The sequence below is a fragment of the Zootoca vivipara genome, chromosome 2, assembly GCF_965207765.1.
Source record: "Zootoca vivipara chromosome 2, rZooViv2.hap1.1, whole genome shotgun sequence".
Taxonomy (NCBI): Eukaryota; Metazoa; Chordata; class Lepidosauria; order Squamata; family Lacertidae; genus Zootoca; species Zootoca vivipara.
The window spans coordinates 2,033,414-2,060,401 of record NC_142584.1 but is presented as its reverse complement, the minus strand read 5'-3'; the positions used below and the strand labels follow the sequence as shown (position 1 = coordinate 2,060,401).

The 26,988-nt window shown below is 44.5% G+C and overlaps 1 long non-coding RNA gene across 1 annotated transcript in view; it reads left to right on the top strand.

Moving 5' to 3' along the window:
• LOC148686689 (uncharacterized) overlaps positions 1-26,713 on the top strand; it is a 101,876-nt gene extending 75,163 nt beyond the window's left edge. The window contains exon 3 of the long non-coding RNA XR_015948344.1: positions 26,356-26,713. This is a non-coding gene — a long non-coding RNA (uncharacterized LOC148686689). The remainder of the gene's footprint in view (positions 1-26,355) is intronic.
• Positions 26,714-26,988: the final 275 nt, after the last annotated feature.

Here is a 26,988-nt window from a genome sequence, read left to right as displayed (position 1 = left end):
CCACCGCCTTCGGGCGCCGCCCCCCACTCCTCCTTTGCAGGCTTCTGCCCACCAAGGCTGAACTGGCTCCTGTCGGTGCACTTCCTCTCCCGGCCCAGGAGGAGTCTCAGTAGCAACTCCTAACTCAGGGGGGGTAGGGGGTGCGGAGGGGGGAAGGGGGCGATTCCCAGCCCGCGGCGCCGACGATCGCAGTGCAGCCTACTGGGAGGCAGAGCGCAGCAGCAGCTGCAACCAATGCAGGGAGCCGCGTCTCCTTCGCTTGCCAGCCCAGCAGAACTCTTAGGCAGGAGAGGTTGCCACCCGGCAGGGCTTTCCATTGGGAGGCACGAAGGCTTTAGTGGGCGGGGATTGGTGCAAATGTAGGCAGGGCGGGCTGAGAGGAGGAGCCGCGGCCGAGGAGCCGCGGCACCAGCAGCGTTTCCTCCCCCCCTCCCCTCCCGTGTCAACAAGCGCCTGCGCAGGGTATTTGCTTCCCTAGTCGGGCCCGCAGTTTGGCCTTCTAGGGGGGGCAGCTGCACCCCCTGCCCCATGCTGGGTACACCCATGCTGGCATAGCATGGGGGCTATGGGGGCTGAGGGGGTGGGGAGGGGGTGTGACCAAGTGCTCCCACAACCGGCTCCCTCACTGGAGCCTGGCTCCAGTGCGTGAGGGAGCTGCCAAGGCGCTGGGCTACAGCAGCTCTGCTCCCGGGTCAAGCTTGACCCAGGGTTGGAGTGGAAGAGAGTGACGGTACTGTCGCCACCTCTCTCCTTAGCTCCCTCTGTGTCCCGACCCCCTTGGAGACGTGCCCTGCTCACCCACCCTGGGCGGTGGTAGCTTGCACTCTGCCACACCATCACCCTGTGAGTGTCCTTGACCTTGGCATCGCGAGTCTCTCTGGAGACCCACAATGAAAAATCCTAAAGGGAAAGTGATGTTTTGCATACCAAAGTTCTCAGATTTGGCATCCTTGGTGTCTAGAGCAGGGAAGGCTCTCTTTAAGGTGACAGCTGGTGTAGTTTTAATGAGCAGAGTTTCAGACAAGGACTGAGGGACCAGAGTCCCAATCTTTGCTTAGCCATAAGGTTCCCTTAGTAGCCTTGGGTCACATAGCATTTTGCAGCCTAGCCTACCTTGCAGAGTTGTTGTATGAGGTACAGTTCCTCGAGCACCCTGAGAAAAGGGCAGGAAAAATGTCAAGAAGCAGAATAAGAAGAGTTTGGGTAGCATAATGGCTAAGAGACTGAGTTAAGTACCTAGTTCAGATCTTGCTTGGGCCATGAAGGACTAGATAGCCTTGGCAAACCATTAACTCCTAGTCCCAGTCCCCACACTGCAATATGGTGTGTGTGCGCACGCGTGCGTGCGTTTAATATTCAGCTCCTTTACAAGGTGGTTTTAAGAATTACAAGATAATGTGTTCAAAAAACCTTCAACACTAGGAAGCACTACACAGTGGTACCTCTACTTACGGACGCGATCCATTCCGGGTTGCCGTTCACACCCCGAAAAGTCCTTAGGTAGAGTGCCGCTTGTGTGCATGACACAATAGAGCACTCCTGTGCATGCGCAAAGCACCCAGAATGCGTCTGCACGTGCAGCGAAACCTGGAAGTATACACTTCCGGGGTTGCCGCGTTCGCAACCCGAAAATCCACAGCATGAACCTAACGCAACTAGAGGTATGGCTGTACTACAAAAGCTATTTTGTATTTAGACTTTGGAGAGTCTTTGTCACTCAGAACAGACACCAGTAAGTTTGACTTGGGATGGGCAAAGGACAGAGGAACATTCACAGGTGGATTCCTGGGCGATTTCTGGTGGCAACCTAGTGTCTGCTGGTTGCTGAGATGCTTGCAAGGAATGTTGGGCTTAGGTGGAGGTTGGTCTGGTCTGGATCTATTCTACACTGACCTGTTTAAGGTTATTAGAATTATTTAGATCGTTCTAAAACAGGGGTCAGCAACCTTTTTCAGCCGTGGGCCGGTCCACCGTCCCTCAGACCATGTGGTGGGCCAGACTATATTTTGAAGGAAAAAACGAACAAATTCCTATGCCCCACAAATAACCCAGATATGCATTTTAAATAGAAGGACACATTCTACTCACGTAAAAACACACTGATTCCCGGACCGTCCTTGGGCAGATTGAGAAGGAGATTGGGCTGCATCTGGCCCATGGGCCTTAGGTTGCTTACCCCTGTTCTAAAACGTCACAGGGCATACTTGTAAAATAAAGTTGTTGTTTTTTTACCCTTTCCCCCCCTCAAAACAGCTGCCTCACTGCTACTAGTTGCTCTGATGCGCCCTCTGGTGTCAGATTTTTAAAATGCATTATGAACTTTCAAAGTAGGACATCATGTGTCCATATGGTTATCAAAACCATTCCTTAACCCTTCCTTAACATTAAAAGCCCTGGTCTCATTTATCCTGCTTCCTCCAAGGAGCTCTGGCAGGCCACACCCCTGAGTGGCCCAGCTGCAGCCCCAAAGTGTTTTTGCCTGCTGGATTGGGTCCTTGACCTCTGATTGATGCCTCTTGCCTGGGTGTAGGAAAGAGAGTATGTGTGAGAGTATGTAGAAACCATTAAGTACAATTGTTTAATGTACGTTGAAATGGAAAATAAATATATAATGTGACTGTATTGTACTGGTAAAGCATGACTGGACATTTGCATTGAAGAACATCTTGACAGGTAAATCATTAAGAGGTGTTTAAATCACCTGAAAAGGATTGTGTTACAGGTCTAGGCATATGCACAGGCATCTATCTTGGGTGTGAGTTCTTTGTTTCCAGGCTACTCAAGAGAATGGACGTTTTCATTCTCTGTCTCCAACAAACAGCTTGGGGCTAATGGAGAAGAGATGGAGCTTTGATTTTTAGCTCAGGATGCAATATATTTGTAATTAAAATGTTACGTCTTATGCTGGGAACAGTATAAGAAATTATGTACCTAGCTGAATGTAACTTTTAATGTTTGAAGTTTTTTGGACTCAAAGATCTTTAAGTAAAGTTTTTGCATCATATTTTTGGATTGGAGAATTTTTATTTCAAAGAAGAGCAAGTTCTTTCATCCAACTGCTTCCATATGCACAATATAATAACCTCAATAGAAAATACTATACAGCAGTGATATTTGCATTCGTTGCTCCATCATGACAGGCAGGCAGGTAACCCTCGGAAGGTTGTCTAGAAGGTAAGGTGGCCCTCGCTTTGAAATAGGGTCCAACACCCTAACCCATTCTCATGTTAGGTGTGGGGAACTTTCACCCCTTCAGATGTGGTTGAACTACAACTCCCATCAGCCCCAGCAAGCATGGCCAATGGCTAGGGATGATGGGAACTGTAGTTTAGCAACAGCTGGTGGGCCAGAGGTTCCCCACATGTGTCTCATTTTCTTATGCAAGAGCTCAGGCTTAGCATCACATAACATAGATCAGTTATGCCATAATCCCTAAAAGATCCCTCAGTTTGTGACATTAGACGAATCTCGGTGAAGTAGATTGTGCTGCGCTCCATGGTAGCCACTTGGGTGTCTTCCAATCCCTGATGGATCAAAGGTCTGCGCTTCAAGCTCTCATGTCCTCATTCGAGGTGCCTACTTCTCCAGCATTTATCCTCTGCACAGTAATGGAAATATACTGGTGGTTTCTGGTTCAATAAGATGAGATTGGGTCATCACAGAGAGAGGGAGAGGATGGGAGGCAGCTGTGCTTGGGTGGCTCAGTTTCAGCTGGTAATGGCCAGTGCCGAGTCCTGCCTGAGGCCCCTGGGCCCAGCACGGAGCTCGTTAGGGAAGTTAATGAAGGGTGGAAGCTGGCAAAGCCCCTGGCTATTTCCTCAAATGTGCTCAAACTTCATGTGTCTGTTTACTGGGTCTCTGAGGCTCTGCAAACACTCTTCCACCCACCTCATAGCTGCCAAGTTATCCCTTTTTTACAGGGATTTTCCCTTATGCTGAATAGGCTTCCTCGCGAGAAAAGCGAAAACTTGGCAGCTATGACCCACCTGCCCCCCATGCTTAACGATACAGCTGAACGAGAAAGGGGAAGAGAGCCGGATATCTTGGCTGGAGTGTTTCACTGCTAAAACTATCAGAGGAAACTGGGTGTGTGGAGAATTTCTCCATGTACTCTGGGACGCCAGAGGCTCCTGGAAGTAGCAACAAAACATTGGGTGATGGACTTGGGCTGGAGTCAGTGGTGCTTTATAAAACATACAACTAAAGTTTTCCCTCAGAGAGTCTCTGGGAGATGAAGGAGTTTAAGTAACTCTGTAGGATAACTGTCCTTCTCTTTGGTAAGAGAACTCTGCTTTTACAAAATAAAAAAATTCCTTCCAGCAGCACCTTAGAGACCAACTAAGTTTGTCATTGGAGAGGGCTTTCTGTTGGAGAGTTTTCAGCACCCCTAAACCACCCACAATCCCCAGGATTCTGAGGGAAACCACGACAATTCAGCTGGAACAAAACCAATGTGGGTTTGCAAAATAAAAAAATTCCTTCAGTAGCACCTTAAAGACCAACTAAGTTTTTATTTTGGTATGAGCTTTCGTGTGCATGCACACTTCGTCAGATACACTGGAAACAGAAGTGTCAGACCCTTATATATATATACAGAGGGTGGTGGTGGGGGGTGGGAATGGGTGATGGGCTGATGGGAGTGGTAAACATGTGGATGGCTGTTAATGGCTGCTGATGGCTGCAATTAGTCCTGGGGGGGGGAGCAAGGGCTGAGGGATGGACTTCCATTTCATGTGGCTCAATGTGGTGCCTTCTATAGTTCTAGTTGTAGGTAGGTAGCCGTGTTGGTCTGAGTCGAAGTGGGTTTGCACTGTAGGAAGTCTCTAAAGTGGGTGAGGAAGCGGTATGCTTTTGAAAGAAATGGGGTGCTTCCAAAGTAGGAGCAAAAAGGAAATGGGATGAGCTAAGACAGACTTAAAATTTATGTCCACTTCAAAAAGAAGTGAGATTATATCCCACCCCACTTTGAGTATTGATGGTATGTAGGTTCTCAGGGGACGGGTTTTGCTTCATGTTTACATTTCGTAGCCTCGAGATGACCAATTGACCACTCATATAGCCCTTTTAATTGAGATCGGTGATGAATCTTCAATCAAGGGGGAGGAAGAATCAGTCACCATCACTGTCTGTGGCAGCATCTCCACAGCAAATCCAACATGTGCACCAGCCTGCAGAGCTTCTGCTGTGGGAGGGAGTGAGGGAAGGAGGGTGGGTGGGAGGGAGGGGAAAGACTCCTGGTTCTTTTGTCTCAGCCAGCCAACAGAGACCGAGTAAGCAAAACACCCACCAGAGAAGACTGGTAGATATCTCTGATCCCACATAACTCTGATCCCTTATTTCAGATTCAAAGTTTCAAAATGCGTAATGAAGGTCCCATATTTTAATTTAAGCACTTCAGCTACACATTTTTGGAAGTTTCATCCAGTTGTCCCTTACTAGGAGGAAGAGGGTCTGCATAGCTGGGGGGAGCAGGGAGTTGTCCCTAACAACTCAATTGCCTCAGGAGACCAGATGCATTGACATGCATTGTCAGACCTTGTGATAGGGAGTTTTGCATATGCTAACAGGGAGCACTGGTCCCAATGCAGCCCCAACAGGCTGTGCCTCTTGATAAGGGACTTGCTAGAGATAATAAAAAATAGAACCTAGGATTCAGAGCAGAAGCTTTGTGGACGGAAGAGATGGCCATTTCCAAATTGCTTGTTCCAAATTACTTTCTACCCAGCCCCTCAATTTAAGGTTCTCTGTATGTGCACGCAGACCCACAGGTGTGCTTTCAGGGCAACAGGAAATTAGTAGGGCAGGCGGTGGGAAGCGATAAATACAGCAAGAGCATTTGCATATAATGAAGGGACGTTTGAGTGAAAGAAGGAAAGCAGTAATGGGGGCAGGATGCTGGCAGTGAACACAGAGTGGCACCTGGAGTTTAAATAGAGGTCAGTGGCAACAAGGTAGATTGGGAACCTGATTGGCCTCCAAGAGGGGCGGAGCCAGGTCAGAATGGGGCCAGTTTTGAAAAATGCTTGTTGGACTTCAAATATTATTCACTTCACTTTGGCCTCCATTTTTAATTGGGCCTCGTGGCCCTGAAGCAAGGGCCCCACAGTGCTGTGAGGAAGTCCACATGTAGATGGGATTCAGGCTGCATTTGGGAGGGCGGGGGAGTAAATTCTGTAACCAGAAATGCTTAGCTACCCAGGGCAAGGATGGGGAACCTGTGGCCCTCCTGCTGTTGTGGGACCCTAACTCCCATCGGCCCCAGCCAGCATGATCAATGGTCAGGGAAGATGGGAGCTGTAGTCCAACAATATCTGGTTCCCACCTCTGACCTAGAGGGAGATAAGCCTCTTGCCCTGGTGGCAGATTGCATGAGGCAAATGCCCAGAGTTATGGGGTTCTGGTTCTCTACCCTTAGCAACTCCTGGGGTTTATTTTTAGCCTTAAGAGTCAAAGATTGTCCCTCTTAATCCAATTGTAAAGGTAAAGGGACCCCTGACCATTAGGTCCAGTCGTGACCGACTCTGGGGTTGCGCGCTCATCTCGCATTATTGACCGAGGGAGCCGGCGTATAGCTTCCAGGTCATGTGGCCAGCATGACAAAGCCACTTCTGGCGAACCAGAGCAGCACACGGAAACGCCGTTTACCTTCCCCTCTATTTATCTACTTGCATTTTGATGTGCTTTTGAACTGCTAGGTTGGCAGGAGCTGGGACCAAGCAACGGGAGCTCACCCCATCACAGGGATTTGAACCGCTGACCTTCTGATCAGCAAGCCCTAGGCTCAGTGGTTTAACCCACAGTGTCACCTGGGTAGCATCTTGCCCCAGGCCCCAAAGAAATCTTTGGTGAAGTTGGGACATGGAAAGTAGATCTTCCTGTTCCCAATGAAGCTCTCTGTCCACTAGACCAAACTGGTTTTGCTGTCAAGACTTCACTTTCTAAGCTACTCTGCAGGATGGAATGATTTCTCTGGATCCTTGTAAACCTAACTGGAATGAGGAGGTATTAGCTCATTAGTAGAGAACCTGCTTTGCACCCAGGTTCAACCCCCAGTGTCTGTAGACAGGGAGGGGAAAGCTCCCTGCTTGTAATCCTGGGGGCTCTTGCTGGTTAGGGTAGAGTCAGACAATACAGAGTTAGATGGACGAACCGTCTGGCTTGCCACAAGGCAGCTTGGTGTCCCCCTGTGCTGGGGGTTGGGGTAACAGAATGTATTTTTAGGCATCCTCTGGGTTTTTATCCCATGGGACTATGAAATATAAGGGGCAGCCCTCCCCAAACCCTTAAATAATAAGCCTTCTGGAAACTGAGGTGCGGGTGCCAGGTCTGTCTTCAGGCCAACCTTCGGTCTCATTTGAAAGTGAGTTTGAATAAAATAAAAGCCAGAAGGATCAACCTTCAGCAGCTTGGAAGCTGGATGCCGAATCCCTTTTTATCTTGCACAGATCATAGAATAATCGGAAGCTCCTGCATACTGCGATTGCATTTCAGCCCCCAGGCTAGTGGGGGTTGGCTGCCTCTTTTTGGGTCCCCCCTTCCCTCCCCTGCAATACAAATGTAATTGTTTTTTGTCCAGAGGGGAACAATGTGAAAATAAGAATCAGAGGTGACCGTGTGTGCTTTATTTAGGTTGTTATTTTTCCTCGCCATTTTCAATGCATTAAGAGTAGCATATTCGTCGCCTCAATAATCCCCCTCTATTATTGCAAAAACCGTAGTGTCGGGTCCAATTACGTCAAAAAATGTTTTGTTGTTTTGCTTTTTTTGGGGGGGGGCTGGCTAGGAAGGAGAGGAGTGGGAGGTGGGCAAAGAAAAAAAAGCGATGAAACCAACATTATGTGAAATAAGTCCAAGAAGACCTTTTTTTATTCATGTGCGTACTGAGCCCCATGCAACCGGGGGGGGGGGAGGGCAGGATTGATGAAAGCATTTTCGTGCTGTGCAGATAGCAAGGATAAATATTAACCTCTCCATTCCCAACCACCCTCCCGTGTCTTCCCTGAAACACAATTCCCATCTGGTTTTCAAAAATGCAATGCCCTGGGAACCATCTCCACGCTGGAAGATGGACCCCTAATGCGAGTATAAATGAGAAAGCACTGCTTCAGGAAGGGGCGTGGTTATGCGCTTTGGAATGCTTGTTAATCGAATGCAATTTTCCCTTCTGTTAACACAATAGTTCTTTTAGGAGGAGAGCAAATTCAGATGGTTCCCTGAGCTGTGGTCTCAGGCAGAGTTCTTGGAGCACTGAGTTAGGGATCCTGCCAGATTCTACGCAGCTGGCATCTGGGCAGGAACCCTCAAGTGCCACCGAGCTTATAAGCATTTTCAGAATGCCTTGAGTCCCTCAGATCTGTAGACGAGGGATGGATGGATCAATCAATCAATCAATCAATCAATCAAATTTCTGTTCATGTCAGTTCTGGATGTGTTCATAAGTCCATTCTGTCCCCTGTTGGAAGTGCAACAGAAGAGATCATTCCATGTGAAACTTAAGAGTTAATTATTTTTCCAGTAAACTGGCTAACCGGGAAGCGGGGTGTTGCTTAGCAACCAGAATAGGCAGAATGGTCCTTACTAGCATGTGCCCTGATTGGGAGTTTTGCCTTGGTATGACCACTGAGAATTCTTGGAGAATAGATGAGGTCCCTGTAGGCTGCAGGCAGGCAAATCTTGTCCCCATCTTCAAAGAAAAAAAAGGGGGGGGGGAGACCCAGTAACAACCAACCCTTGAGCCTGACATTGATACCAGGAAAGGTCCTAGAACAGATAATTTAACAATCGGTCTGTGAGCATTTAGAAAAGGATGCTGTGAGTACTAAGACCCAGTGTGGGTTTCTCAAAAATATGTCATGCTAGACCAATCTGATTTCTTTGTTTGATGGAATTACAAACTTGGTGAATCATGGGAATGCTGTGGACATAGTGTATCTTGATTTTAGTAAGGCTTCTCACAAAGTCCCCCATGATTTTCTTGTGAGGAAGCTGGTAAAATGTGGGTTGAATAATTTGCAGATAAACTTGGAGGGGTAACTAATGCAGTAAAAGACAGAATCAGAATTAAAAATGACCTTAACAGATTGGAACATAGCTAACAAAAAGATTTTAAATAGGGACGAATGCAAGGCTCTGCACTTAGGCAGGAAGAACCAGATGCACAAATATAAGATGGGGGACACCTGGCTTACTAGCAGTACATGTGAAAAGGATCTAGGGGTCTTTTTTTTAATTATTAAAATAAACTTTATTGAGATAAAAAAACTTTTACAAAATATAAACAACAAACAAACATAATCAACAAACAAAGGATTAAAGAAAGAAGAGAAAATTAAATAAACAATACTCACTAAACTCGGACTCAAGTAATAAATAACAAACTCAAATAACAAATAGTGAATAACAAAATAGATAATACTTTCAACTTAATACAAACTTAATCTTGAATAAATTTAAATAAACTAAATTTGAACATAAATTTAATAACAAAATCATAAATAAATTATAAATAGATCATATATGTGTGTGTTTCATACATGCTCAAATTAAACCTCTAAATAACATTGCTTCCAAAATCGAATTTGAATTTAGAATTACCAAATAATTATAGGCCCATATCATTATTAAATTGCGATTACAAAATTTATGCGGGAGTATTGGCAAATAGACTAAATTCAATTTTAGACGAAATAATACACGAAAATCAGGCGGGATTTATCAAAGGAAGATAAATAAGAGACAACATAAGAAATGTAATTAATATTCTAGAATATTTGGAAAGTGACAGAAGCAAAGAAGGTGGAATCTTATCAGTCGACGCCGAGAAGGCGTTCGATAATGTTTCATGGTGTTTTTTGGAGAAGGTATTGCACGAATTAGAATTAGGAGAAAAACTAACCAAAGCAATTGGAATTATATATAAAAAGCAAAATGCAAAAATTGTAATCAATGGGAAATTGACAGGAAAAATAGAAATACACAAAGGAACCAGGCAGGGGTGTCCACTGTCCCCCTTATTATTTATAATAATATTAGAAACACTAATGAAAAGCATAAGGGAAGATAATGAAATTGAGGGGATTAAAGTCGGAAAAAACAGATACAAGGCACGAGCCTTTGCAGATGATTTAATAATAACAACTGAGAACCCGTTAGAGTGCATCCCAAAGGCAATTAGAAGAATAAACGAATTTGGAAAATTGGCAGGATTGAAAATAAATTATTAAAAAAGTGGAATGTTAGTAAAAAATTTGGATGAGGAAGACAAAATAAGACTACAGGAGTCAACAGGAATTGAGATAATGAAAAAAATAAAGTATCTAGGGATACAAATGACGGCAAAAAATATTGACTTGTATCAAGAAAATTATGAAAGAATCTGGAAAGAAATCAAACAAAAATTAGGAATGTGGACTAAATTAAAACTCTCAATATTGGGAAGAATTTCAGTTATAAAAATGATTATATTACCCAAGTTAATGTTTTTGTTTCAAAATTTGCCAATCTTATGGGGCCTGGTGAATTGTTTCAATGAGTGGCGAAAAGACGTTACAAAATTTGTATGGGATGGAAAAAACCTAGAATAAAATATAAAATTTTAACAGATACAAAAGACAGAGGAGGATTCGGTTTACCAAATTTGGAAATATATCACGATGCGGCAGGATTGGTCTGGGCAAAAGCTTGGATAGAACTCAAAAACAATTTAGTGCTAGATCTGGAGGGAGCGGGACTTGGATTCGGCTGGCATAAATATTTAATGAAAGAAAAAATGGAAAACCATAATTGTTTTATGGATAATATAATTAGAAAGTCAATATACAAAGTTTGGAAAAAATATCATAAAATTTTAGAACCCAAAACACCATGGTGGGTGTCACCATTCGAGATAGAAGCTGTAAGGAAAATCAATATGAAAACAAAATGGCCGACATATGAGGAGATCCTGGAGGAGAAAGATGGAAAGTGGAGCTTAAAAGACTATGAGAAAATAAAAAACCACTGTACTGTATGGCTGCAATATTACCAGATAAGGCAAAGATTCCAATTGGATAGTAAATTAGGATTTGAAAATGAAATGTCAAAATTTGGGAAAATCATATTAGGAGGAAAAGGAAAATACATAAAAAATCTATATCAATTGATTTTGGAGTGGGAAACAAAAGACGAATTAACGAAAGAAACAATGATCAGATGGGCGCAAGATTTCGGAAAGGTAATAACAATTGAAAAATGGGAAAATCTATGGAAGCGGGATCTGAGATTAGTGACAAATTATGACCTGAAGGAAAATTTCCTTAAAATGCAATACAGATGGTATTTGACGCCTACCAAATTATCAAAAATGTATAAAGGAACAAACAATATTTGTTGGCGGTGCCAAGAAGAACCAGGGACCCAATTACATATTTGGTGGAAATGTAAAAAAATTGGGATGAAATATATAATGAATTAAAAAAAATCTTAAAATACCCCTTCAAAAAAGACCCAGAAATGTTTCTGTTAGGGATAATAAGTGACGAAATAAAAACAAATGATAAAGCATTAATAATGCACGCAACAGTCGCCAGCAGAACACTAATCGCAAAGAATTGGAAAAGCAAAACAGTATCAACAAAAGAAGAATGGCTGGAAAAATTGATAAATTATCAAAATTTAACAATTAGGGCGGGGAGAACAAAAGGAGTGAAAGAAGAAAAATTAGCAAAAAATTGGAATTCATTTAAACAATATCAGAAAAAATTAATAGAAAAACCAATCTTCTAGTGGATTTATAAAAGACACAGGAAAAGAACAAGAGAAAAAGAAAGGAGAAAAAGTATGTATAAAGAACATAACAAAAAAACAAAAGACCAGAGCAAAAGGGGGACTGGAAGTCAGTTTTTAGAGGGAGAAGAGGGGGGAGGGGGTAATGGAGGAAAGAAAGGGGATTTGCTTTTTATTTTAGGTTATATTCTGGGATGTTATAAATATATTATTTCAGATTATACTCCAGGATGTTATAACTATATATGTGGTTAGATGGAATAAGGATCTAGGGGTCTTGGTGGACCACAAGCTTAAAATGAGTCAACAGTGTGATGCAGCAGCAAAAAAAAGTTAACACTATTCTAGGCTGCATCAACATAATTATAGTGTCCAGATCAAGGGAAGTTGTAGTACCACTTTATTATGCCTTGGTCAGACCACACACCTGGAATACTGTGTCCAATTCTGAGCACCAAAATTTAAGAAGGATGTTGACAAGCTGGAACAGGCGCAGATGATCAAGGGTCTAGAAGCCAAGCCTTATGATGAGCCCTTGAAGGAGCTGGGTATGTTTAGTCTGGAAAAGAGGAGACTGAGAGGAGATATGATAGCCACCTTCAAGTATCTGAAGGGCTGTTACATAGAGGATGGAGCAAGCTTGTTTTCTCCTACTCTAGAGAGTAGGACTCGAACCAATGGCTTCAAGTTAGAAGAAAGGAGATTCCGACAAAACATACAGAAAAACTTTCTGACAGTAATGGCTGTTTAGTGGAACAGTCTCCTTTGGGAGGCTGTGGGCTCTCCTTCCTTTGATGTTTTCGAGCAGAGGTTGGATGGCCATCTGTCATGGATACTTTAGTTGAGATTCCTGCATTGCAGGGGGTTGGACTAGATGACCCTTGGGTTCCTTCCAACTCTAAGATTCTATGACTGGGAAGCAGGAGACATGTTTCCAGATGCAGGAAGAAACTATTAGCCGAATAGACCTCTCTCTCTTCTGTGGAAAATTTCAATGGGAGGATAAGGCAGGGTGTGTCCCCTTCTCCATTTTTGGAGCAAAGCTCAGTAAGAGATCAGGGTTACCTTGGGAAGCATCAGCAGAACTTGGACAGAAATGCATTTGAATGAAGCAATGTAGTGAAGCTACTATGGAGGGCAGGGAATAGGGATTCCTAGCAGGTGAGCTCAGATCTTCAGGTGGAGGTGCTTCTGTGAGTGTTGAGGCTACCAGCCCCACTGCCCTATTGGTGTCGCTCATCAGCTCAGACATCGCATTGACACCTCTGCAGGAGTGAGGAAACATCTGCTGCTTGGTGCTAAAGCAGGGAATTAATGTGCATGGTGAATAGAATTGGGCCTGGGGTCCACTCAATAGTGGGAGAATTATCAAACCTCATTGGTGTGTGGACCTTGATTTATCTTGTCTTCATTCTGTTAAGAAGAGAAACAGCATCAAGCTCTGTTCTTTAAGAGCTTTAAGTTCTTTAAGTTCTTTAAAGCTCTGTTCTTTAAGTTCTTTAAAGCTCTGGTTGGCTCCATGTAAGTTTCTGCTTTGCTCTTTGGAAGTGACTTTGTCTGTTCCCTGCGCCCCACAAGCCAATGCAAATCCTATGGGCCAGGGAGGTGGAAGAAAGCAAGGAATGTCCACATGTTACAGAAAGAATAATGGGACCTGTAGTTTGTTAAGAATGCTCAAAATCATAGCTCTGTGGGGGTAAACTGCTGTTCCCAGAATTCTTTGGTGGGAGAGTGCCATAATGTATGCCGCGTATGTAGCCCGACAGTTTTGGCTCATTCCAAATAGTCTGCACCTTGTCTCTTGAGGAGGTGGAACTCTCCCCACCTCTTGTGGATTCTGTAGTTGCCTGGTGTAATCAGATGTCTGCCCCCACAACAAGATGCATAAACAGGAGCTGAAGCTCAGGGTAGACAGTGTTAATTAGCTAAATATTTGGAGATGGGTTTATGAGGTGCCTTGGAATCTTAAAGCAGACGCTGCCAGGATTGTGATAACCGCTGGGGGACAGGCAGGACTTTCAGCTGTTTGCCTACTTCTCGGTTTTGCTAATGGCACTCAGGGATCTGGTGTTAATTAAAATTAAATAGTGTGGCTTGTACCTTTCACTGCTCAGTACTCCATCATAACATTGTCATTTCTTACCAACACACATGGAGGAATGCTAGGGGACATTTTCAATGCAGGAGTATAAGGAGCCTGTGGCCCGCTAAGTGCCATTGGACTAACAACCTCAGCCAGGATGGCCCAATGGCCAGGGCTGGTGGCAGTTATACTCCAGCAATGCCTGGAGGGCACACCCCTCTTCTAAAAAGGGACAATCAGAGATGGAGCATCTTAAAATTAAGGGCAATGAAATTTGAATTGGGTATTCATCTAAGAGACACCCGATTTCCACTGCCCAGGCATAAAAACAATGAAATTGGTCCTACAGGATGTGATGCTGCTCTGGGTGCTTCCAAACTGGTGCTTTTAACAGCATCCACATGGCATCATTGGCATCAGTATGCTACCCTGTATCCCTCCCATTTTATTTATATAGACTTTCTGTGAAAATCTTTCCACCTGGCCCAGACTCACCCAGCCCTACTATGTTAAATATGTATTCTGTAGTTGACCTCCTTTGTAATGTTTTATTTTGAAATCTTTAAGATAATATTTTAGTTTTCTGTTATGTTGCTTTGACTATATAATCTATATTTGACTTTATTCAGGTTGTTTTATGTTTTATTGATTTAATATGTTGTAAACCGCTTTGAGATTTTTCTTTAAAATATAAAGCAGTATAGAAATTTTAAAAATAAAATAAAATAAAAACAAACAAACCTTGTTGGCAATGGCCCACAATGCCTGAAATACCCATTTGCACTATAAAGTCCCCATCTGGAAGCACCTTCCAATCTCTGAAAGAAAGCAAATATCAGGGAGCTCAAAATGGTGACTGCACTCAGCACTCAGCATATCTGGGATTTGTGGGTGGTGGAGCAAAGGGATGGAAGCTGGTTTCTTGATGCATTTGAATCAGCACCTTTCTTTTTGCTAAATTAAATACTGAATAAGAAGTAGGTTCCAGATCTGGAATGGAGGGCTGTTGTCACAGTAGGGGGAGAGAGAGAGAGAGAGAGAGAGAGAGATGTGGAAATCAAAAGGAGAGCCCTATGCCCAAATAAAGGGTGAGAACAAGGGTATCCCTTCTGCTCAGGATAGGGATATAGAGCCCCCCTCCCCACAGCTCTGGGGAAATCCCCATATCTTGTGAGAATGTTAAGGAAGGTAGGAGAGGATATATTGTTTTGATATTATCCCTCCTCCCTCATGCTAGTGAGTAAACAGCAGAGCACATTCCCTTTGCAACTTATTGGAAGCAAGTTGACGATTTGTTAGAATCCTGTAATTAAGTAATTCAGTCTGGCTTGTCCAGTCTGGAGTGTTCCTGATAAGTTTCCCCTTTATTTCCCTCTTAAAATAAAGTAAGAATAAAGTTTTACTCACATTCAGTTCACAACAGTAATCTGAAGTCAGGCTTTATCTTGTTGTTAGAGTGAAAAGAAGTCTGAGCTACATCTCGGACTTCCTGCTTTTGGGCTCCATCCTATGTGAAGGCTGAGCCAGGAGAGGAAGAGGCCAAAAGTCCAAGAGAGAGATGGTTGTGTGGCGAACCCTCTTATCTGGTCAGCTAGGGTCCTGCCCATCTACCTGCTCACACACAGGGGGAGGACGCTCCAGAGCAGGTGTGACAGGAAGTGCCTGGAGCCACATTCCCCTGTGTGTCCATTCTAGGCAACAGGAAAATCTTGTACCTGACTGCTCTAGTAATAATACATACCACAGATCTGAATCAAAACCTTGGAGGTGAGTAGTGAGGGGCAGAAGATTATGCTTTTGCCTCCTGCTTCCTACTTCCCTGGGACCTTGCAGCCACAAATATCAGTTCCACATGCAGTCAGTTCCATGTGCCAGGATCCTTGGCTCACACAAAATCATTATCTCATGATTTAAAAAATGAAAGGCTGATAGACAGAGCTCACCTCCTCTGCTTCCATCATCTCAGCCCATGCTGTGTGAACTAAATCCATCCTAATTATGGCTGATTTGCATGGGGAGATGAAAATTAATCTCTCCTAAGTTCTGGGCGTTTAGTGATTCTGCTTGGGCTTATTAGAAGCAATATGCTATTTCCCAAGAAGGCATGTGTGCTTGCGGGGGGGGGGGAGTCTTCTTCAGTACAGCAGGTGTGCTGGGTACCCTTTTTGCAGGGTGTACACCAGTTTCCATCAGAGATCAATCCCTGTTAATTTCCCTAGTGGGCAGTTCTTCAGAGAATAGCTGAGACAGTCAATGCACAGATGTGGAGGAGCAAACATACCTGCCTGATAGAGAAGGATACGGTTCTTTCATGGGTGGGGAATTGAGACAAGTAGCAATTTCGTAACTGAAAAAAAAGCATGCATGGCCCACCCCACTCAAGGAAGCTGTGTGCATGTTAAGTGCTTCCTGTGACATTCATTCTATCATGGCAACAGAACCTAAGCATCAACTTCCTGATTTGGGGACCTCGCACTATATCACTCTCTGATGAATGGCTATCATGTAGGGTTGTTACGGTCAGGATTTAAGTCTGCCATCCTATATGGGATGAGGAACTTTAGGTGTGGGGGCCAAATTCACCCTCCAGGACTCTCTGTCTGGCCCTCGGGACTCTCCTCCTTCACCATTCACATCTCTCGCCTGTCCTACATTGCAGCCTCTTTGAGTATTTCTGCCTGACCAGAATGCATCCTTGAATAATCCTTTTGTATCCTGAATGGAGGATGGATGGAAAGGGGTGTATTGTGTGTGTAGAAACTAGCCTACTGTATGAAGGTAAAATTCACCTTTGTTCTTCTGCCCTCTTTTGCTCCTGGCTCCAGCTGCCACTAGAAGGAAATGTGGCCCTCAGGCTGGAAGAGGCTCCCCACACCTGCTCTATGCACATCTGTGGTGTATGTAGCATTGAACATGGAGTTTGAACAAGCCTGCACAGCCTGCAGATCTCTTTACAGTTTGAGGGCAGACAAACTAATATTTATTTAGCATTGCCTGCAAGGACAACGTGTGTTTATGGTTTATATACACCATCTGATTATTAGAACAGCACTATGAGCATCTGAGGGGGAGCTAATGGAAAACATTCACAAAGGGCCTGTCTGTCTGGAGGTATCCATTAGGCAATATGGGGTACCAAACTAACCATTTAAAAACTCCTCTCCTATCTGGGGACTCGGGGAGGACTTGGAAGGGGCTGGCCATGATCAGACTGGCTGACAGCTGACCTGATCCATGTTTCACCTTTGAAGGCAGAGATCAGGCTGGCTAGCAAACAGGTCTGTTCCATGCTTTCAAAAGCATTCCTCCTTGAAGTTGTGGATCAGGTGATGGGTGACTGGCCCAATCTTTTCCTTAGAAAGTCAAGGCAGATCCAGTTGGCTTTCAGTCAGCCTGGTCCCTGCCATCAGAGTTGGATGGTGTGGGGAGATGCAATTCTGCAAGGGATACGTTTCCCACACCTGGTCATCCTGGAGAAGAGTGTCCCAAGTGCAAACCAGTGACAGTCTTTGAGAGGTGATACAAGCTCATGCGAGCAGGCGGGGCTGGCGTGCATGGGCATGGCGCGCATTCTGGGGGCATGGCATGCTGCCCGCATGGGTGTGGTGCGTGTTCTGGGGTGGGGACAGCCGTGATGGCACCCTACCAGGAATTCGCTCCCATCGCCACTCTTCCTATGCCCCTGAGCTCATGGTCCAGCAATCAGGAGGAGGAGGAGGAGGGGAATGGCATCATTTGCTCCAATCTAGGAGAGCGATCTCCATGTCTGCAACAATGCAAATCCAGGTTATGTCAAAAGTGGTGCGGTGTGAACTTGACCACACACCCACACCCTCAGCGTGGGCTAGCAATTGTAATCTGCGACTAGAACTTAGTTGGGGCAGCTGCTTTTATATGTAGCTACAATTTGTTTTGACCTAGCAAGGCCAATAAGGTGGTTCATGGTTAAAATCCTAACCTTATAAACCCCAAACCATCACAAAACAGCTGGAAATTATTACTGATTAAATGAAAGCAGAACAAAAACCCAATAGAATAGATTAGAATATAGTAAGGCCGAATGAATACAGCATAACAGCAGCAAGAAGAAGAAAGGGAATGGTTCAATTAACCATCTCTTAAAACCCTGCAGACCCAAATGGATCTTAATCACATTTTTCTAAGGGTGAAGCGTATTGATTTTAATTCTGTGTGAACGTCACAGATTCTGTGGAAAGTGTTCTCTAAGCATTGTCCACGATTTTATTTTATTCATGGAGTTTGAGAATCATAATGACCATGGTATAAGGTTTTAGTATTAATATCTCCTCTTTTAGAAGTCTGAAGGAAGCTCAGTCGAGTGGAGAAAGTGCCACAACATGATTACAACAACCAAGAAATGTAGGAAGCTTCCTTATACCTTGCCAGACTATTGAATCTTCTGGTTGAGTCCTTCCCAAAATGACTGGCAGGGATTCGCAAGGTTTGAGGTGAGGGTCTTTTCCAGGCCTACCTGAAGAAACCAGGAATTGAACCTGGGACATCCTGGATGCAAAGCAAGGGCTCTACTATTATCTCAAAGCTACAGCTTTTCCCCTCTCACCCTTGGTTGGCAAGGTATACTATTAGTAAAATCCTTGGTTGGCAAGGTATACTATTAGTAAAATCAAGAGGTAAATAAAACGAAGTGCTGCTGCTCTGTAATATGGCCACCAGTTGAGGCTTCTCATGGTAAAGGATCAGGGTGTGTTGACTGTGTAATGCCTGGAAGCAAGGCAGAGTAAATGTTGTAAACCATGGGTAGGCAAACTCAAGCCTGGGGGACAGATCTGGTCCAAACGCCTTCTCAGTCTGCCCCGCAGACGGTCCAGGAATCTGCGTGTTTTTACATGAGTAGAATGTGTCCTTTTATTTAAAATGCATCACTGGGTTATTTGTGGGGCCTGCTTGGTGTTTTTACATGAGTAGAATGTGTGCTTTTATTTAAAACTAGCTGTACCCGGCCACGTGTTGCTGTGGCTCAGTCTGGTACATTGAAAAGAAAGGAAAGAGAAAGTGGACGTTTTCCAGAGGCCCGTTGGCATCGTCGCCCTCACCCGCCTCTTCTCAGACTGAGGGCGACGTTGTGGGGAAGGTGGTTGCGAGTCTCCCATCGGCGCGACTGGTAGGTTTTCCTGGACGGGAGGGTCGTGCAGCTGTTTCGTGTGAGGAGGTGGAGTAGAGGTGGGAGAGTCCTTGTCCATAAGGGTTCCCCCTCCAGCGGGGTGGAGCAGGTGGCCCTGCCTGGCGTGAACATAGCATCAAATATGAAGGGGGTCAGGCCTTCCAATGGGAGAGGGAGCTACTGCTCTCGAGGGTGTGGTCATGGGTCCTGCTTGGGCTCATTGTCCTCAAATGTAGGATGGGGACGGGGGGCATGGGAAGGCGGTCGAAGGGGAGATAGACGGTCGTTTCGGCAAGGCTGTGGTTGTGGGTCATGATTGGCCTCGTCAGGGTCGAAAGTATCTGCAGGAAGGGGTGGGGCGGATGGGGGAAGGCGGTTGAAGGGGACCTGGGTGGTCGGTCCCAGTCCCTTTCCTCAGGTACGGAAGGAGGGCGGGCCTTCAGAGGGAATTTTTCTGTATTTCCGTTATGATTCGCTAGCTTCCTCCTTGTATCGTGGGTAAGTATTCTGTGTCTGTGTGGTGGGTAGGCGTTTCTGAGTGTAGGTTAGTGTGTGTGTGTGTGTGTGTGTGTGTGTGTGTGTGTGTGATTGTGTACGTGGGAGTTGGTTCGAGTTTCCCCTGCTTTTTCCAGGCGGCTGTTTACTTTCATTAGAGAAGGGAGCACGTGGTAAGTCAGTATCTTGACTCGTGACTCCTTTGTTTTGTTCCCAGCGTCCAGCAGATGGCGATGTTTTCCAAAAAAAGAATTGTTTTGTATCGGTTACCTGCCACAGGTGTGACATACATATGATTTAGGAATATACAAACACGGACATATTGGAATGGAATGTTGTGTCCAAATTTCTGAGCAATCGGTCAAGAACTTACGGAGATTTCTGATTTTGAACAAACAAGGGCATTTACATTTTTATTTACATAGATGCATCTCTGGGTTATTTGTGGGGCATAGGAATCGGTTCATCCCCCTCCAAAAAAAATAGTCTGGCCCCCCAAAAGGTCTGAGGGACAGTGGACTGGCCCCTTGCTGAAAATTTTGCTGACCCCTGTTGTAAACTAATCCCGGATTCTTTGAGCACCTTCCTGCAATGCTCTGAGTAGCCAATCACCATCTCTCGGCCTAACCCAACTCCACAGAGTTGCTGTGAGGGTGATGTCGGCTGGGAAGGCGGTGGAGATGATCTACTACATTGCCTTGAGCTCCTTGGAAGAAGGGAGAGATTTAAAAAATTAAAATGCAATGGAACAATAAATAAACTAGTTAACTTGTACTGTCTGATTATTCTCCAGATAAAGAGGCACTCCTTGGATGCCAATTAAGATTTTTTGTTGAGCCAGATATATTAATTTCTACTAGCTTCTGCCAAGAGTCTAGGCTGGAGAGGATCCCATCTTCTTATCTCCTGGCTACAACACCAAGATGATGATGATGATGATGATGATGATGATGATGATGATGATGATGATAAAGCTAAAGCACAGAATGAACTCAGGCTTGCTGGAGAGGTTAAAAGCAACAAAAATGGCTTTTATGGGTATGTCCGTAGCAAAAGGAAGAACAAGGAAACAGTGGGGGTCACTTAGAGGAGAAGATGGTGAAATGTGAACAGGGGACAGACAAATGGCAGAACTCCTTAATACCTTCTTTGCCTCAGTCTTCTCCAAAAAAGAAAACAATGCCCGACCTGAAGAATATGGAGCAGATGATTCAGCAGGGGAAACACAGCCCCAAACAAGTAAGAAGGTAGTACAATAACACTTGGCTAGTTTAGATGTATTCAAGTCTCCAGGACCCAGTCTTATTCAACATCTTTATCAATGACTTGGATGATGGGGTTGAGGGCATCCTGAGCAAGTTTGCAGATGGCACCAAATTGGGAGAGGTGGCTAATACCCCAGAGGACAGGATCACACTTCAAAATGACCTTAACAGATTAGACAACTGGGCCAAAGCAAACAAGATGAATTTTAACAGGGAGGAATGTAAAGTACTACACTTGGGCAAAAAAAAAAAATGAAAGGCACAAATACAGGATGGGTGACACCTGGCTTGAGAGCAGTACATGTGAAAAGGATCTAGGAGTCTTGGTAAACCACATGAGTCAACAGTGTGATGCAGCAGCTAAAAAAAAAGCCAGTGCAATTCTGGGCTACATCAATTGGAGTATAGCATCTAGGTCAAGGGAAGTAATAGTACCACTGTATTCTGCTCTGGTTAGACCTCACCTGGAGTACTGTGTGTGTCCAGTTCTGGGCACCACAGTTCAAGAAGGATACTGACAAGCTGCAATGTGTCCAGAGGAGGGCAACCAAAATGGTCAAAGGCCTGGAAACGATGCCTGGAAACGAACGGCTTAGGAGCTGGGTATGTTTAGCCTGGAGAAGAGAAGGTTAAGGGGTGATATGATAGCCATGTTCAAATATATAAAAGGATGTCATATAGAAGAGGGTGAAAGGTTGTTTTCTGCTGCTCCAGAGAAGCGGACACAGAGCAACGGATTCAAACTACAAGAAAGAAGATTCCACCTAAACATTAGGAAGAACTTCCTGACAGTAAGAGCTGTTCGACAGTGGAATTTACTGCCAAGGAGTGTGGTGGAGTCTCCTTCTTTGGAGGTCTTTAAGCCGAGGTTTGACAGCCATCTGTCAGGAATGCTTTGATGGTGTTTCCTGCTTGGCAGGGGGTTGTACTGGATGGCCCTTGTGGTCTCTTCCTTTTTTTTTTTAAACATACTTTTTATTAATTTTACAAACTGAAAAAAAAAAACGGTACATACATAAACACCTTTTCCACCTCCTTCCCACCCACCCACATGGATCCTCCCCTGCCACAGAAGTATCCCATGTAGGTGAACAGTCAGGGATGGTCCATTTTATGCTTGGATTTCTGTCCTCCTCCCCCTCCCCTGACCCCAAAGCCCCCCCCCTGCCACCAGGGAGCTCCAGCAAACCAGGGCAGTACGCAGGAGGACATCCATCCAACCATCTATTGTCATACCAAAAAAAGAAAAAAATTGAAATAGGAAAAAAGAGAAAAAAGAAAGAGCAAAAAAAGAGAAAAAGAACAGTACAAAACAGAAAAAAAATTTCTTACATTCATAATTGTAAAACCATATTTTGTGGGCTTCCCCTCCCCCCCCATTCCCCGGTTTTCATCCCTTTTTTATCATCTTTAACAGTTTCTTACTTTATAAAAATACACCTTTATATCTTATACAACTTATAAATCAATTGTTATCATTTTCACCTAATGTTCAAATCACTGAAAAATCAAACTCCCATTTTATCTTCCCGTGCCTAATTTTTACTCCCTCTATAAGCCTCCATATTTTCACATTTTTCCAAAATCCATTCACTTTTAAAACTATAACTATTCTCAATTTAACCTTACATCCCCGATTACCGGCTCCACCCCCCCAATCCAGCAAATTCCATAATCAGCAGACCAGTTATAAACCTGTTAATCCATCCTTATAATCACAACATCACTTTCCCTTCACCCCACCCCCTGTTTACAGTCTTTTGTCATCCAGGCCACCATACAAGACCCCTGAATTTCTTCTCTTCTCTGCATATTTTTTCCTTCTTCCCTGTGGGTGTTCTGGAGTTCCAATAATACCAATCGTGCCCCCCTCAAATGCAGGGCACTCCATCCAACTTTTTGTAGAGTAAAGTCATCATTTTTTTCGTGGTGTGCTTCATTTTGTGTTGAATCATCACAGTCCTCATCTTCATCTTTTTCTTCCAAATCACAGTCACCATCATTGTCATTCTCACATTCATCTTTTTCAGTTTCAAAAGCTTCATCTTCTAGAAAATCATATTCTGCCATCACCATCTGAAATTGTTGCTGTAACTCTTGCCGTTTTTTCTCCTCTTGACATAGTTCTATTCTTGTTTCCCACATTAAGGTCAAAACAGACCGCTGGAACTCAGGGGAACACTTTTTTGTTGACATAGTTCAATCCTGCCAAGGTCAAAACTTGTCACGTGGGGTGGAATATGATCACAGTTTATTTTCTCGACTCCATTTTAACAAGCTGGCTGCATTCTTCAAGTCTTATTGACAATAAAGTTCGAACTCACATTTCACAAACATTTAAACCAAAAAAGAATTTCCACAAAGTTCAGAAATACAATGAAATAAAAATTGACTTATAAATCCTGATCAACTCACTGGGTTGTCTGGGCTGCCGGCTCCCGAGGAAAAGAAAGGTTTTTCTTAGTCTTTACCTCTTGCTGCAGGGCACTCACAATCACAGTCTCTCTCCCCTTTCACCCCGCATTTAGGGGAGATTCTCTTTGATGCCTTTGAGGGATCCTTTTAAGTTAAGATCTTCTGTTTACGGCTTCGGGTTTCTGTTTACTGTCTCTTATGTTACCGTGGGGGGGGGGTGGCTTCCTCTTTTCCCCCTCTCTCCCAAATCCAAATTGCCTTAATTTAAATTCCAAACAATCCAAATTACTCACAGTCTATTCATTTGCTAATTATTCTTGGAAGAATTGGCCGCCTCCACTTCCCAGACTCGCAGCTTCGCGCTCTCAGAGCAGCAGTGTCAGCCTGTCCGCCGCGGTTCACCTCCTCGCTCTCGGGGGCTTAAACAAAGCCGATCCGGGGAGGAGAGAGCCTGCTTTTGGCGCCGCCAGGCAAAATCCGTCCCCAAAAAGCTCGATTTGGGGCTTTTAAGGAGGTTTTGCTTCGCTGGAGCAATTCCCTCCACCTCTGAAGCGCCGAGGTCCGCTCCGCTGATCGGACCCCCGTCTGAGCAAAGATGGCGCGGTCAACCGGAAGCCGGCCCTTGTGGTCTCTTCCAACTCTATGATGATGATGAAGATGATGAAGATGAAGATGACAACAACAACAACAACAACAACAACAAGTCACTCCTAAAGCTTGCATTTCCCCAGTGCTACTTTGTTAAATCCTGTATTGCTGTTGCTGGTAGGAGGCCTAGTCTTGCAGGGCGAACGAAAAGCCTTGTAGGGCACATCTGGCTGCCTAAGCAAAACAAAATCTGCTGGTCTTGGTGCAGTGGAAGCTTTACTTCCACTTTCACTCACAGAAATGTTTCTGAGTTATAAAAAGAGGGTCCACATCACCTTTTGGATTGTAGATCAAATGTCTTGTTTGTTTGCTCAACTGGGTGTCCTCCAAAGCAGCAAATTTCTTCCTTCTATAAGGCAGCAACTGTATTATGGAGCACATGAAAGGAGGCCAGGCTCAACCCCTTGCAAGTGGATTCTTTTTTTTTTTAAGGTGAATATTGAATTTTCTCAGAAAAAGCAGTAGACCAAAAAAAAAAACAATACATTTTGAAAAACAACCAACAACTGCATGGAGACCTTATTGTGTTTCAGTAATACATACAGTACAAGAGGATCTGAACTAAACACATAATGCACCTGTGTTTGCAAGCAGTTGCCCCATATATATAACACACATTTTTGAAAGTTTACTTTTACTAATGTATGCATGTTCATGCATATTCTGGTGCACAAACAATACACATTTTTGTGCATGTGATTGGGTTGGAGAATTGCATTGCAAAATTCAGATATGTGTTAATTTCAAAGGATAGCTGTGTTTCAGTCTGCAGGTTGTTTCAGGGAATGTAATGAGACAGGTTTGTACTCACATGTGAACCAAACAGACTTTTTCTCCCATCCCCAGTCCTGAATCAGACCCCCTGGTCCGTCTGACCTAGTATCAACCACTCCAACCACCAGCTGATTCTAAGGATTTGGGCTTAGAAAGCTGCTGTCCAAGACTTCCTACCTGAGAGAGAGCCCAGGAGAGCCCAGGGATCATTTTAGGCATGCCAGCCACTTGCTCTAATCCCCGAGCAATGGCCCCTCTCCAAAGGGTGTGGAAGCCTTGCACTTCTGGTTTGGGAGCATTATAGGAAAAAGTCTTGATGGAGGTTGGCTGAGCCCCTCTTGGTGTTGTTTGCCTTTTCAATTTCTCCTTCCTCCATCACTTAGAAAATTAGATCAGGAGAGGCACTCAGAGTGAATTTACCTAGATTCCAAAGGCAGAGCACCTTGCACATTCCAAACAGGAGGTCAGGTGGAGGGAGGGGCGAGGAGGGAGTGCGGCAGAATGATCGCAACCCTTGCATGCCAAGTAGCCACCAAGTATTCTCATTCTGAAGGTAGGGGCTGGGTTGCGCCCTCTTCAGAGACCTTTTGGCAGCTGGAAATATATGCACTCCCATGATTAACTCCTTCCCTGTGCCTGGTGGGTTTCTTAAGCGCTTCATTTGTATGGGACGCAGACACGCGGTCGCCTGGTGCTGTTTATTATCATAATGCTTCATGAAAAATTAACCAGTGGGGGGGGGGGGACGGAGATTGCTGGAGTCCGCCACGCCGCCTAGGGAAGGGATGTGACTTTGATCTTGGATGGGATGGGGAGGGAACATGGAGCACTCAGGGACCCAAAGGGATCCTTTCTTGGTGGGGGTAGGAGCGGGAAATCTTCTAGTGCAGCAAAGGGCAAGCAGCCCCAGGGGCAGGGGAGAAAAGGATTCAGAAAAGCTAGTTCTGTGAAAAATGTGCAAGTTGGAAAAATGACAAAGAAAAGAAAAGAAGAAACTGAAAGTTTGAACAAGCTGAGCAAGCTTCAGCTTCTGGCTTAGAAGAATTGCACTCACGTATGCTGTGCAACACTTGAAGTGAAATGTGCAAAGCTGAGGCAGGCTCTTGCCAAATATGTAATGGCTTTGCATGATGTCATACATAGTGAACAGCCTTTTTTATTTTTAGGAGGGCTAATCCTTCAAGACAAGGTCCATTTAGTAATAGGAATGCTTCAAGCATTGGAGGGTATGTAATTGACAATTTGCTGTCCTTTAAATGGCACCCCAACATCTGTCACACGAGACAGGCTTGCTTAATGGTATGGCTCTTGTTGCCATTAGCGTATTTGCCTACTAGAAGGAATGTCCTGCCCAGCTGAGCTATTCACTGCTTTCCTTGTGGGGAGTTGACATAACTTACAACAGGAGCCAGCATGAGCCTAGCTTCCCAATTTCCCCACATTCTTCATGCAAATTACATGGTCACACCACAAGTAGCACATGTATGATGAATTGCCTTTTCCCATCCCTGCACACAAGTTTAGAGAAAGCTGTTTTCCTTTAAAACACTGCTTGTACTTTTAAACTTTGTGACACCCACAATGCTGCTCTGATGTCACAACCCTCCTGCCAATCAGCACAAGACATAACCAGTTTCTGCTCCGAAGTGTGATGATACCCCAGCTGATCCTGGAGAAAGCTTGGGTGAATGTCAGAAGTGTAGTGACTGAACTTATTAAGAGAGTGCAGCGACTCCTGTTTTTAACTCTTCCCTTGATCTTTCATGCAGCAGAGTGTCGCCTCTCATCTCAGTAGAGCTGACTGGAAGCTTCCTCTTCCCACTCCGTGGTGTGGGAATCCCTACTGTGGATCAACTCGTGAAAGCAATAAAGCCCTACCATGGACCCAGTATGGTAGAACAAGCTCACCTGAGTCCTTTGATGACAACCTTCTGTGCTAGGTAGGAAGTATAAAGGCATCAGAGGAAAACCAAGGGAGAAGGATGAAAGATTCGCTCCCATTTCCTTGTGTCCCACTTCTTCTGAATTCCGGTTAAACCAGGACAGCGACAGGGAACCTGTGGGCCTCCAAATGTCATTGGACTCCAGCACGCATCAGCTTCACTTTTATAGCGCATGTTTCCTAAGGTAGACATTTTTGTATGCAGTTTTGGTTTAACATACACATTTTTGAAAAACAATTCCCCACTAACACACTGCATTTTTAAATGTTTTTTTGAACTGATACATACCATTTTACACACACTTTACACTTTACACCAGTACATGCATTTTTGTGTGCCTTTACCCAGGTGGAGAAGTACATTGCAAAATTTGCAAAGTGGGTGGTTGTGTTTCGCTTCGCATGTTGTTTTGGAAAATGTGAATTAGGGTAGTTCAGCTTTAAATGTGAACTGAATCAA